The sequence below is a fragment of the Clarias gariepinus genome, chromosome 2 (genome assembly GCF_024256425.1).
Source record: "Clarias gariepinus isolate MV-2021 ecotype Netherlands chromosome 2, CGAR_prim_01v2, whole genome shotgun sequence".
NCBI lineage: Eukaryota > Metazoa > Chordata > Actinopteri > Siluriformes > Clariidae > Clarias > Clarias gariepinus.
Window position 1 is genome coordinate 20266936 of NC_071101.1, and position 13378 is coordinate 20280313.

Sequence of the window (13378 nt, forward strand, 5' to 3'; positions counted from 1 at the left end):
CAGCTTTCATTGATGACCGAAGGTGAACGAACAGATATTTTGGATGGCTGCTTGGCATTTCTTTGAAACTACTCATGTTTCAGATGAATGTTTCATTTTGCATTCTTACAGCTGCAGTATTCCTTCAGACGTAAGACTAGGTCAAACCTGTCTTATGTCTCCCATCTAACCCAAGGGGGTTTCCCCTTGCATGAGATTTTCAAACACACCCCAGACTGTTTCAGCGCTCATTTGGGGGCAGGGCTCTTGATCGCTGGTTTGTTTTTCTAAATTTCCTCTAAATTGACACGATCGCGGTATCACTTTAGTGTGGCTAGGTTTCAAGTGGCAGGCAATGTGTTCATGCTTTGGTAGCACTTATTCAGTCAAGTTTATAGGACGTGCGGGTCGTCATAATGCAGGAATGCATGCAAAGTGGGAACTGTTTCAACATCAAATGTTTAGTCATGCAGGCTGGTACTTGCTTTGCATCAGTGCAAGCACTTGCTTCACAAAGCTAATTACAGCACTCTCAGTTCTGTAAAAGTCTTGATTATCAGTATATCAGTAAACGGACTATAGATCAGTATATAAGGTTATAAATAACCCTTACCCCAGGATCACGAAAATAGAATAGAAGCAGTCACGCTACTCGGCAGGAGGTGTGCGCTGCACCAGGGTTCAGCTGAAGTCAACCCAAGAGGACCGGGGATGGATTCTTTGGACTGCTCCCAGGCTCAAGAGTACCATACACACTTCACCAATCATAGAAAAATCTGCACCGGGGCCAGGGTGTGAAAATGACCTCAGTGAACCACAAAAACTCAACTATACACTATATTCTTTCAGAAGAGTGTCCTGTGCGCATTGCACTGAAAAGTACCTTTTATTGTTAAACCCATGTTTTTTTTTTTTTTTATTAATTAGACCTGAACAATGTCCACTATACAGTTTTGATCACATGACCTTAAGTCAGAGTGAAAAAAGAACTTCTCTCTGCATGAGTGTCTGTGACTTCAGGAAAAGAGTACAGACCTCAGACACCTCTAATGCCATCTCATACTGTAGGCTGGCCAGCGTGCTTCGGAGTACCTGAGAGGCAAATTGCATAAGATGCTATTAATATTCATATAAACAGTGCTGCCTGCTCAGGCCTGTCATCCTTTTATTTTTTTCCCCCCTCCATAATGCAATCCAGAACGTGTGGCAAAAGCATGATGAAGGAAAATGAGAAACAGAAGTGCTATCACATCTTGTACACTGAAATAAATCACATGCACTTGAAATACACAGCACCATTACATTTTTAAGTTTCGAGTTAGAGCAGGGTCCCTGCCAAATCAGCTGGCTCGGGCAGTACGCTCACTCGGTCGGTCAGACCTGAACTGTGGTTGTCTTGATGGAAGAAGAAAGACACAGACTTTGCCTGGGTTTGAGGTTTGAATGCTCCACCCAGCAATCAGACTTTTTTTTTTCCTCCAGCTACTGGTTGTCTGATTTATAGAAAGAAATTAGGGACAAGTCGAGAGGAAGCCGTTTTAGGTCATCTGCTGTGCTTTTTTGTGGGTGGTTAATAAGAAGCGTCTCGAGAGTGTTCTCCAGCCTGGTGAAGTGTGATGGTGTGAAATGGTTTGGAGACATGGACTAAATCATAGCGGTCGTGTGCGATCGTACAGTATAAGCGCACAAGATGCTGAGTTACGCATCTGGTGTTGTTCTTTTGAAGGTTGGGTGATTAGTGAGGTGAACTCATACACAAATACACAAACTCACACTTCTTCAAATCTCCAGACATTCAGGCCTGACTTATCGTCGCTGCCCTCTTCGGACCCCATTTACTTGTCGTAATTGAAACACGGTCTCATTGTGTTATCAGCAACACTTTATCACACCTTTTTGTTCAGAGCCTTTCACTTCCAGTTTGGCTTCAATGCAGGTCAACATGACAGTAGATGCATAAGAACCTCCAGATTTCAGTACGAAAAGTCTTTGATTAGTCTGCTCTTGGTCAAATCCCAGATTCCACATCTTTCCAGCTTTATCAGAGATCATAACACTTTAGAACAGTTTTGTGTGTTCTGTATTCCTCTCAAAAATCTCTCCTAATCAAATGTCCCTGCAGAGCGAAACTATTCTGGAAAGTCACAGAAAGGCATGTGATTTGAATTAGTGATGGATATACTACAGGTAAATGTCACTTTTTTAAAGAGGTGATTGATTTCTCCTGAGAAGCAATTTATGTGTATGATTATACTTAATCGTGTAGTTCAAAGTAGAAGACACATCGTTTATTTGAATTGCAGGCTGAATTAACACCAAAGCCTTGGTGAAAATCTCCTGGCACAAGCATGATGTTACATCTCTAAGGATATATCATAAGTAGGTTGAGTTGTGCACAATAGCATGTGTTTCTGTTTCTTTTTACAGTGAAACCTCAGATTGCAAGTAACGCGGTTTTCGAGCGTTCCTCAAGACGAGCAAATATTTTTTAATAAATTTCGATTTGGAAAATGAAGTCTTGGTTTTACGAGTAGCGAGTATCATGTATCACGCATGCGCTTTGTGTTTTTTGAATGTCACGTGATCACAACTGAACCAACGGTTTTTGCTCTCATTAGAGAATTTAAAGATCCATTTTCTCTCTCTGCTCAAGACTCAGGCTGCTTTTTGTGTCTGTTTGCGCGTCATTGGACACCGTGCCACACACACACAGACACACACACTTTCTCTCTGCTCTACACAGATTCACTGCTGTGTCACGATTCTTTTCAAAGGTAAAGTGCAGGTTAATTGCGCTGTGTGCGCACGTGTGTGTGAAAAGAGTGGAGGAAGGGTAACTGTAAGACGAGAAGGGGGAGAGGGGAGCTTACTTTAGATTCACACGCACAAACGGAAATACTTATCTGTCCGGATTTATTTTTACTTTTTTTTTAAAGGTAAAGTGCAGGGTAATTTGTTTTATTTGACTTAATATTCTGTGTTAATTCTTTTTATGTATTTTTTTGGACTCTGGAATGAATAATTTGAGTTTACATTATTTCTTATGGGAAAATTTAATTTGGTTTACGAGTGTTTTGGAATACCTGCTTCTGGAACGAATTATTTTATTTTTTCTTATTGGTGGATCTTTAAAAAGGAATAATATTCACCACTACTTATTTCTCGCTGCATGGTTTTCACAGAGTTATTCTTTATCTATGTATCACACACACACAAGCATGACTTTGCTTTTTCACATGTTTATAAATGATTGTGGTTTGACCTATTGGTCCCCATCCAATGGGAGGATCCTTCATGCATACACGACATGACATAATTATGAATTGTTACAAGAACTGCATTTGTCTTTATATAAGTCCCTCATGACAAAGTGGAGAGAACGTTCCAGCATTATTTCAGCTGTGCGGTAGGTATCATTTCTAGAGCTGGGATTCATAGGTAGGAAATTCCCATAGTGTTTTTTGATTCGTCCCAATTCAGTGGCACTAATGTTTATTTATTTGTCTTGAGGAGCTGCATTTCTTACAGGTTGTGAAGCTTTAAACCTGGGAACAGTGTCTAAGATACAGTGAAATACTGTGTAACTAATGTCATTGATTAAATGCCTCATACGATACAATAATCTTTTTTCCTGTCAATGTTCTGCTTTACACTTGTGTTCAGGCCTCGGGTAATGTGCATGGAGTTTGCATGGTCTCCCCATGCTTGCTGGGTTTCCTCTGTACAGTCCGGTGTCTAGCAACAATCCAAAGTGTGTGTGTGCCCTGCGATGGATTGGCACCCTGTCCTTTTGACCTCCTTCCCAAAGTCATCAGGGATAGGCTTCAGGCCCCCATGACCCTGTACAGGACAGACGATATAGAAGATGAGTTGAGGATTGAATATATATTTCAAACAAAGTGATACCTGTTTTTTCTGCCAACCGTCTGCTCCATACTCCATAGACCTGTAGGTTGTATTTCAGGATTAGCCCATAAACTCAACAGTAGAAGAAGAATCAAGAATTAAAGATTTTTATATAGTTTAACATAGTAAAAGGGATTGGACATAGAATCAAAAAACGACTTATCGGTTGAGTCAATTGAATCGATTAACAAAAGATTGAGTCAATTACATAATTGATTAAATCACTTTACACAGTACGAAGCAAAGCTGTGGTTTAATTTAAGAGGAATTTATTTATTTTTAACCCTTTAATACTTGTAAGTATGCAAATTATTTAAAAAAAAGTTTTTTTGCATAAAAAGTTTTTTGCACATTTGTTTTTCATCGAAATTGCATAATCGATTAAGTCATACAGCTCTACTTATTTCACAATTATTGATTATTTAGTTAATAAAGGCAATTCTTATGCTATGATTAAGATTACTTATGCAGTAAGTAAATGATGTGCCTTATTGACTTTAATTTTAATTAGACAGTTTTGCACCAATTTTGCCTTTTCAGCCATCATGTTGAGAGATATTGATAACATATTTTTTGAATATGAGGGAAGTCAGATGTGAGAATATGGAAAGCCGCTACATAATGTTGCCCTGTGTTTGGCACCCATACCAAAAAGATGTTTATGCAGTACAGATGCTCTAGCTAGAAGCGCACTGTGTGAATCCCAGACATATATACACACACTGCAGCTTTAGGAAGAGAAAGATTTAGCAACCAACCATATAAACATGTGCAGATGGTTATGGTCAAGAGATTTCAAAGTGGATATGAAGCTGTGCACTTGACTCACAGATGACCGGGACGCTCGAGCTGCTCTCTAAGCGTCTGTGAGACAGTCCATATACCGAAACGAATCCTTATTCTTAAGATCAGTGTGGTTATAATAACACTGTGCAGATAAAGTCATGGTCAAACTTTGTGATTTTGGTCAAACCTTTAAAAACAGCTTTGTCAGCACTGCAGCAATCAGTTTCTCATGCTCAAATGAGTCACTGCCAAACAGCACAAGTAAAATAAAGTCTGCAATGAACATGCCATCATGCTAGACCCAAACCGCCAAATCCCCCTTCAGAGCAGATGACCAAAACAAAGACTGGTCTTCATTACACTTAAGATACAGGCCAGAAGACAGATTGTGCATGCTCTCATTGTCTTGCCAGAAACTTAAACAGTCACAGGCACACCATGGCAATAACTCTGTCTTGTCAGTAAACAGAAAAAATGATTCACGTTGTTGAATCTTTTGGTTTGTTTGATTTTATCACGAAAATCGCATACAGTGTTACCCTAGTCGTAATATGCGCCCTATAAAGTTCTACATTGACTATAAAGTTCATCTTATCATTAAAGCCATAGATGCTGTTAGTTTTGGAATATGATGCTAAGCTCCTGAAGCGCTTTAGTTCAGCCGTGCTTTATATTGTCCATAAACTTTAGCTAGCTCACTAGGAGACTTTTAAATCCAGATCACAACCTTGTGTACTGGTTTAGCTCGGGCTACACCGATTAGCCATAGCATTAAGCACTGACAGATGATGTGAATAACATTTATTATATCTACGATGGGACCCCTCTATGCATGGGATATACTCTGCAGCAATTTAACATTCAGTTCTCAAAGTTGATGTATTGGTGCCAGATCTGATTTTGATCAGGGCCAAATAGTAATGGCTAGAAGACTTGGTCAAAGCATGTCCCAAATAGCAGGTCTTGTGGTACGTTCCTGATATGCAGTGGGTAGTACCTTCGAAAAGTGGTCCAAAGAATGGCAACCATTGAACCGACAATTTGGTTATGAGCAGCCAAGGATTATTGATATGTGTCGGGAGCGAAGGCTGACCTACCTAGTCTGATCAGACAGAACTACTGTAGCACAACTTGCTAAAAAAGTTAATGCCGGCCATGGTAGAAAGGGGTCTACAGAATCCACAGTGCATTACAGCTTGCTGAGTAGCTGCAGACCAGTAAGAGTGCCCATGGTGCCCCTTGTCAATAGCATCAATGCTGGACCATGGAGCAATGGAAGCAGGTGGCCTGGTCTGATAAATCATCTGGTGTGTGTGTGACTTGGTTTTCTGTGGACCTAATGGCACCAGGATGCACTATGAGAAGAAAGCAACCTGGGGAAGTTCTCTGCACAATGTTCTGCTGGGAAACCATCGGTCCTACCATTTATGAAGATGTTACTTGGACATGCACCACCTACCTAAACATTGTTGCCGACTAAGTTCCTTCATGGCAACAGCATTCCATAATGACCAGTAGACCTCATGCAGCAGGATAATGCATCCAGACACAATGTAAAAATAGTTTAGAAATAGTTTAAGAACCATGACAAAAAGAGTTCAAGGGGTTGACTTGGTCTCCAAATTCTCCAGATCTCAATCTGATTGAGCAGTTATGGGATGTGCTGGAAAAACAAGACTGAACCATGGAGGCCCCATCTTACACGGGACGTACAGGACTTAAAGGATCAGCCGATAATGTTTTGCTGTGACATTGTGAAGTTAATGCCTCAATGGGTTAGTGGTGTTTTGGTTTTATTTCCTTAGTTCTAATGTGGAACGTTATATGATACCAGAGTGAAGATTTTAAAAATGACTAGAGTGAAAGTGATAGATGATGTAAAGTAATAAATGACCTTCTGAGTTGCAGTTTGGCCTTGTGCTTCCTGCAGCTTCAGTTTGCAGGATTATTTGCTTATAGTTGTATGCAAAAGTGACCACACCTGACCCACCTGACCATATTCCATATTTTTTTCCTTTTTTATTTTTATTTTTTTTTAAGTGCAGCCTCTGCAATAAACTGTTTTTAAAACATACGATTTTTTGCAATGTTAATGCACAGGTTTTATCATATCAAACTGAAATAAGCGCTCTCTGCTGTAAACTCTGCTGACTCGGAACAACCATGAGCTCATCTAAGCAGCTGTCTAAGGATCTAAAAATGAAGCTAATTGATATTTCTGTAAAGCAAAGGAAGGTAACAAAAAGGTTACAATTTCCAATATCTGAAATGTCATTAGGAAATAAGCGTTAAGGAGAACTGTGGAAATCAATACAAGATCTGTGAGAAGAAGAAAATGTTCAGATAGAAAAGAATAAATATTATTTTCAGTAAGTATGCAAAACATCTAGATAAGCCTGAAGCAGTTTGGAAACAAATGCTGTGGACTGACAAAGTAAAAATGATTTTTTTCACATCCACCAAAGGTATGTTTGGAGGAAAAACGGAGCAGTATTTCACGAATATCTTTCCAACTAGTGCTGCACAATTAAATCACATAAAGATCAAAATTGCAATATGAACCCATGCAGTTATCTTATCACAGAAAGGTGTAATGTGTTATCAGTCAATCAGGTGGAGTTTTGCCTGAAGTATACTTAACAAGATCAGAGATCTTCAATCAAAAGTCTCATTCATCAGTGCATTGTTTGTAATATAAACTAGTCGCATGTGTTTGTGGTTTGGTGACTAGGAAAGGCAATTTTCCCCCCCGAATATTAATATAAAGCACTTGCAGCCATCATGCTGAATGAGGAAATATCAAAGAGACATGAAAATTGAAGATGCTGTAACGTATTATTTAGCGAAGGTCATGGGGGCCATGTTATAAAGGAAGGATTTCAGAAGCTAATAAACACATACCGGAAATATACTGTAAGTTGCCTTCTTCTAATGCCATCATTTGCTTAGAAAATAAGTTTGAATACTAAATAATACATTTAAAAACATTTATAATTTAAATCCCAGTTGCAATATGTTCCTAAATAATCACAATTTCCAGGTGTTAAGAATGTGGGTGGATCTGCTGCACTTTGTGGTTTAGTACCAGCCAATGAAACAACGCACAGGTAGATGGATAAATAGATTCCAGTAAATCTCATCAGATTCTGGAAGCAAATGTGACATATTCAGTCAAGAAACAGGCATGTAGACTGAAAGAAGACTGGCTTCTACATCAGGAGAGTGATCCAGGACTGTGAGAAAGGCAAGCTGAAGCTTTTGGATTTGTTCTCAGAGTCCCCTAACATCACTAGAAATCTGTGTGGAGATGTTAATCATGCTGTGCGTGCAAGACGGCCCCACGAAACAAAACGTCTGCACAGAATAGATTGCCTTTGCAATCTTAAAGGGTGTCGAAACTTTTAAACATGCCACATTTTGTTTTTAATTTAATTGTCTTCCATATTGGATAAGTTGGTCAAATATGAAGGTATTGTGTATCAACATTTGCAGAAAATTATATTTTCAATAGTTTATTATACAGTTGGATCATGTTTAATTCTTTTTTATTTCAAAAATAAACAAAGTGTGCAATTTGGCCTGACGTACTCATGTGATCGCTGTAGAAAACAATCAGGTTATCTATAAACACCTCTTGGACTGTTTTCACATTTGGCCCAAAAAACTTGACTCCACAGCCAGGACAGATTTTGGGCTCCTTTAGGGGCTTGGAATCACAACTTCATGCTGATATACAAAACAAAGTGGTTTGATTATACAGATTTATACCCCAGTTTTGAGCGGGCATATTTGCTTAGAAGTTTAGGTTTATCTGTATTTGCTTTTTATTATTTTCATTCTGTACAAACAGTAAGGCAGCAAACAGCCCTTCATAGATGCGTTGCATTAACGTGCAAGAAAAACTGCCAATGAGGAATCGTACTTGTATAAGAAAGCTAAAGTTTTGTCGTTGGTTTTTTAAATCCAGAGCTCTGTTAAGCTGATTTGTGACAATTGTTAAAAGTGCAATAAATCATGCAGGTCAACAGGAGACCTGCATTTGTTCAGTGCAAGCACTAACACCACAAAAGTAATCTAATTACATTGGTCTAGTCTTAAGAGGTTTGTTTTTTGAATGCCAATATTAATAAGCTATGAAGAGCAGATAGCTTACACGCCACAGTGGTTTCAGTTGAATTCAGCCCCAGTACACTGCTTGCATGAAGACTAGAGATCTGTTCTCTGGACTGCACCCAGGCTTGAAAACAGCTTGTCCAATTCAAACGCACTGAAAATAGCCCTGAGTCTGGAAAAAGACAACTGGGAACAACCTAATTCTCTTTAAGCACTGAGTGAACTGCCCTAGCTTTCAGCATTGTATGCGTGTTTAAATATGAGTTTTCACATGATACCATTCTTCTTCTTTCTGCTTTTCAGTGCCACCTGTTTGTCATAGTCTAATGTTTCCCAAATGCACACACAGACATACAGATACACACAATTATGCACAGAGCCCTTGTAGTGCCATACCTCTTAACCTGACTTAAGAGGTATACTAACAAACTTTGGGGTTTGATTGTGTACATATTGCTCGTACAGCTTAACCTACTGTATGGTAATTGCTCAAAATGTCTACAGTATGTTAGTGTGTGTTACATGTAGAGGACTTTAATCCGGGGTAAAAGAACAGCTTCTCTGCTCTGAATGAAGCCCGCTGTAATGAAGGAGCATGCGGAGTTCCCCAGATCCGATAACATCTCGCTCTTCCTCTGTATTTTTAATTCACTTCACTGTGTTGCTATGCAATATATTTTGTCCGCTTTGTAAATTGTAGACAACTGGCTATGAGTTTGAGGTTTAGAGAAAGTTTATACACATGTATTGCATTTGTGAAAGAGACCATAGCCATTGTTCAGACAGTGTGTCTTTGTGTACATGGAGATTATTAACAGTTTAGTTTTTAGTCAGCTCCCGGTGAATAAATCAAACCATGACGTACACTCTCACTGATATCACGATAAGCCTTGTTTCTTAATTAGCTATATCCTTCACCATCTTCTGTTAGTCTTTTTATCTGTTGTTTTCTCTTTCCGCCAGATGTAATCTTTGAATCTTTTTTCTAATTTCCCAGTCAGTAGTTTGTGTACGGTCAAACGCTGCATCCTCAGAACATAGAATTATACAAGGTTTTCTGGCTCCAGGTAAGTGAAGCTAGACTTCTGTAGAGCATCAGTGGATGTAAATTGTAGCAGAATTTTTGTCTTCATCTATCAAACACAGGGAAATGCTATTTTTTGTGTCCTATTTTAGGCCAGGGCTTTTACAGTAGCAATGATGTTTAATATTATACATTTCTTTATAGATTATTATAGGTTGACTGTGGGGTAGATTATTGGATTCATTAATCATTAAATCATTATTTCTAATAAATGTAAAATATGGCATGTTAGAACTCTGGCTTATCTGTGTGGAGTTTGTGCTTGCTTGGTTTCCTCCGGGTGCTTCAGTTTTCTCCCACAGTCCAAAGACATGCAGATAAAGCTAATTTCCCATTTCCAAATTTCGTGCTTGAGCTCTGTGATGGATTGGGCACTTTAGGCTTTAGGCCTCCCACGCCTTATACAAAATAAGTAGTATAGAGAATAAGTGAGAGCGACGTGATAGTCATACAGACATGTGCTAACCAACAGCGTTGTTTTTTTTTTTTTTTTTTTTTGGCTGCTATTGTCATGGTTTATTACCGATCATCCGATTTGTATACAGCTTTACACAGGTTTTACACTGGATGCCATTCCTGACACAGCCTTGCCATTCTATTCTGGCTTGGAACCCTGCATGAAGGATGCTCTGCAACCAGTGGCTGGGTTTGGGCATTGGCTGGAATTTGAACCCAGGCCAGGAAACTCAGCTTGTGATTGGTTGACAGTCAAATTAAAACTTAAAACTTCATATTAATTTGCAGCATTCTACTTGCCCAAATGCAAAGCTTAATTACTTATTACTTTGGGCAAGTGGACAAGCATAATGTTGAATGCAGGTTAGTTTTCTTATGTGCAAATTAACATACCGAGACAAGGTTTTTAGTCGTGATGCTTTTGCTGATCTTGTGCGCTGACACCAATTCCCTTAATGTTTTTATTGTTCTATAATGTGTATTCTCTTTGTTGGACCACCTTTAGCTTTGATTATGGTGCACATTCGCCAAGACATTGTTTTGACAACCTAATGCAAGATCCTTTAATACTTTGACAACCTTATGAAAGGTCCGTTTACTTTCATTCAGAGTTGCATTAATGTTTGTTGAGCAACTCTGTAAAGCCTTCTCCAGCAGAAATACTTCCAAATACTTTCATCTGGGTTAAGGTCAGGATGCTGTGGTGACCTATTCCTGGGTGGAAATGATTCTTCATGTTTCCAGAACCACAAATTGAGTCATGGACCATTCCATCGGTTAAGAGGAATCATTTGACAGGATAACATTCGCTCATTCAGTACATTCAGGTCATCAGCTGACTTCATTTTATTACCACATAACGTTGCTAAGACTAGACCTGACCAACTGAGGCAAATCCAGATCATAACACTGCCTCCATGATAAAAGTTCATGTGCTTTCCTTCTTACACAGATGCGCCAATTGTCAGACCACATGACCTTCGGCTTTATCATTGAGAAGAGCATTGAGAGTTTAATCTTCAGTGAAGCATGTCTCTTTCTTTGTTCCTGAGTGTGCTACTAGCTCAGGCTAAGTTGTACATTTTTCAACCCCTTTCCTTAGGCAGCTGGGTTTGGCTTTGCCTCAGGTATGTGTGCATATTTTCAATAGGTTTCTTGTGGTAGCTGGCCATGGTGCTGATATTCCTTTAATGGGATTATAACGTTCCAGTTTTACCCCCATGTTTCATTTAATCAATTATAGGAAAGCGTATTTAACATTTTTTTCTTTGCCCTATATTAATAATAATAATGTGTAATGAGAGCTTAAAATATTATTTTAAAATATTGAGTATTTAGCTTAAAAGTAAATTTGCTTTTGGTTTTGTTTGGTATTGTCATAAGTTACAATAATTGTTTAATTAAAGTCTTTAAAATGCCACTTTCTCACATGCCCTACTTTGCTTTAGATAGTGCCCTAATGTCCAAGATCTCGATTTTTGTTCATGAATGTTGAAGTAAAGCGAATAATTCATAAAATATGTTTCATTCACTATATTCTGAAAACGATGGCTGGAGAACTAGTGCCTTGAAGTTAATTGCCTCTCACTAGTGCTTTGATGTGTTATCAGATTACAGTACATTAGTACAAATACACTTATGGTTGAAAGGGTGGTGCTTTCCTTTTTTGCTGCATTTTATTTTAAATAGACCTTTACGGTTGTTTTGAAGCGCTCATTGGGCATTTCCTGGACTTTTCCCTAAAGCCTTGTTACTGAGTGAGGTCCAGCATCAGGGTGTGGAGACCAGCTGTTATGCCTGAAATGAAGGCTTCTTCCTCCGGCAAATTAATGAGGCACTCAATTCGTTGACGTGTTTAGGTGATTGATGTGTGTTTGCTTGGCAGGGACTGTGGCTGACTGCAGAAGTGGAGGGTAACCACAGACAACATCTCTGCTCTATCTTGCAGGTATGTATACAGTCTTTATGCATGGGAAATATAGTTTGCAAACAGATGAGAGAAATAATGTTTTGCGAACTTTTTTTTTTCAATGCATTTTTTTTTTCCATTGTTCTAATGTAATTCTCCAGAAGATTATCTGGTATGCAGATAACCCCCATCAGTAATAAATCTCTCTTCAATGTGTCTGAGAATAAGAGTTACAGATCTGGTAATGGAACTGTAACGAGATCTCAGAGATAACTACTGACTTGTAGGATTTGTTTCCCCAGTCTTGGACTTCAAAATATATTTTTGTAATGAAAAAAAAAGTGACATTTTAAAATAATGAATGAATGTGATTAACGCAACTGGGTCATTGACGGATAAGACTTTTAAAAAAAAAAAGTCTTAAAAAAGTCATCTGGGGCGACCGTAATATATCTCAGAATTCACATTTTTATGTATCATTAAGACTAGTTAAACTCATATCAGTAAGTAGATAAACTAATGAAGAAAGATAAACTTTAGTGCCCTTTCATTTTATGAAAACCATTATTTCACAAGTTTATTCTATAATATCAGAGTCTCCTTCATTATCCAGTTAAAATAAATGTTTATCCCTATAAAAGGAATGGAAAATGGCTGAATTTAGAAAAAAAAGATAAAATATACAAATAATTATACTTAAACAATTAACTCTATGTATATAATTGATGTATAGAATATGAAAACTACAAATATAGGACATATATCTATCATTTAACACATTTAGCAGGGGTCGCCTCACATGGTACTCGGTCGCCCCATATGATGTTTTCAGGTTTACTCAAGTATAACAGGCTAACAGTTAGCCTCAGAAACCAAACTAGCTTCTTCTAGTGACAAAGCACTATCAAATTTATCATCAAAATATAGATTTGTGGAAAAAATTCACAGTTTTGGGGTGGTCGCCCCACATGATGACCAAAAGTGACTACGACATCACAGCCGTTAAAAAACAGCTTTTTCTTACTATATGAGAGAGACTGATTTACTATACAGTTGTTTCCAGGGGGTCTTCACTTGTGTCTGGCTGATGCAGTATCCCATCCTTGAGATGTTTTTTAAAATAAAGGTCCCAAAATTGTGGTTTG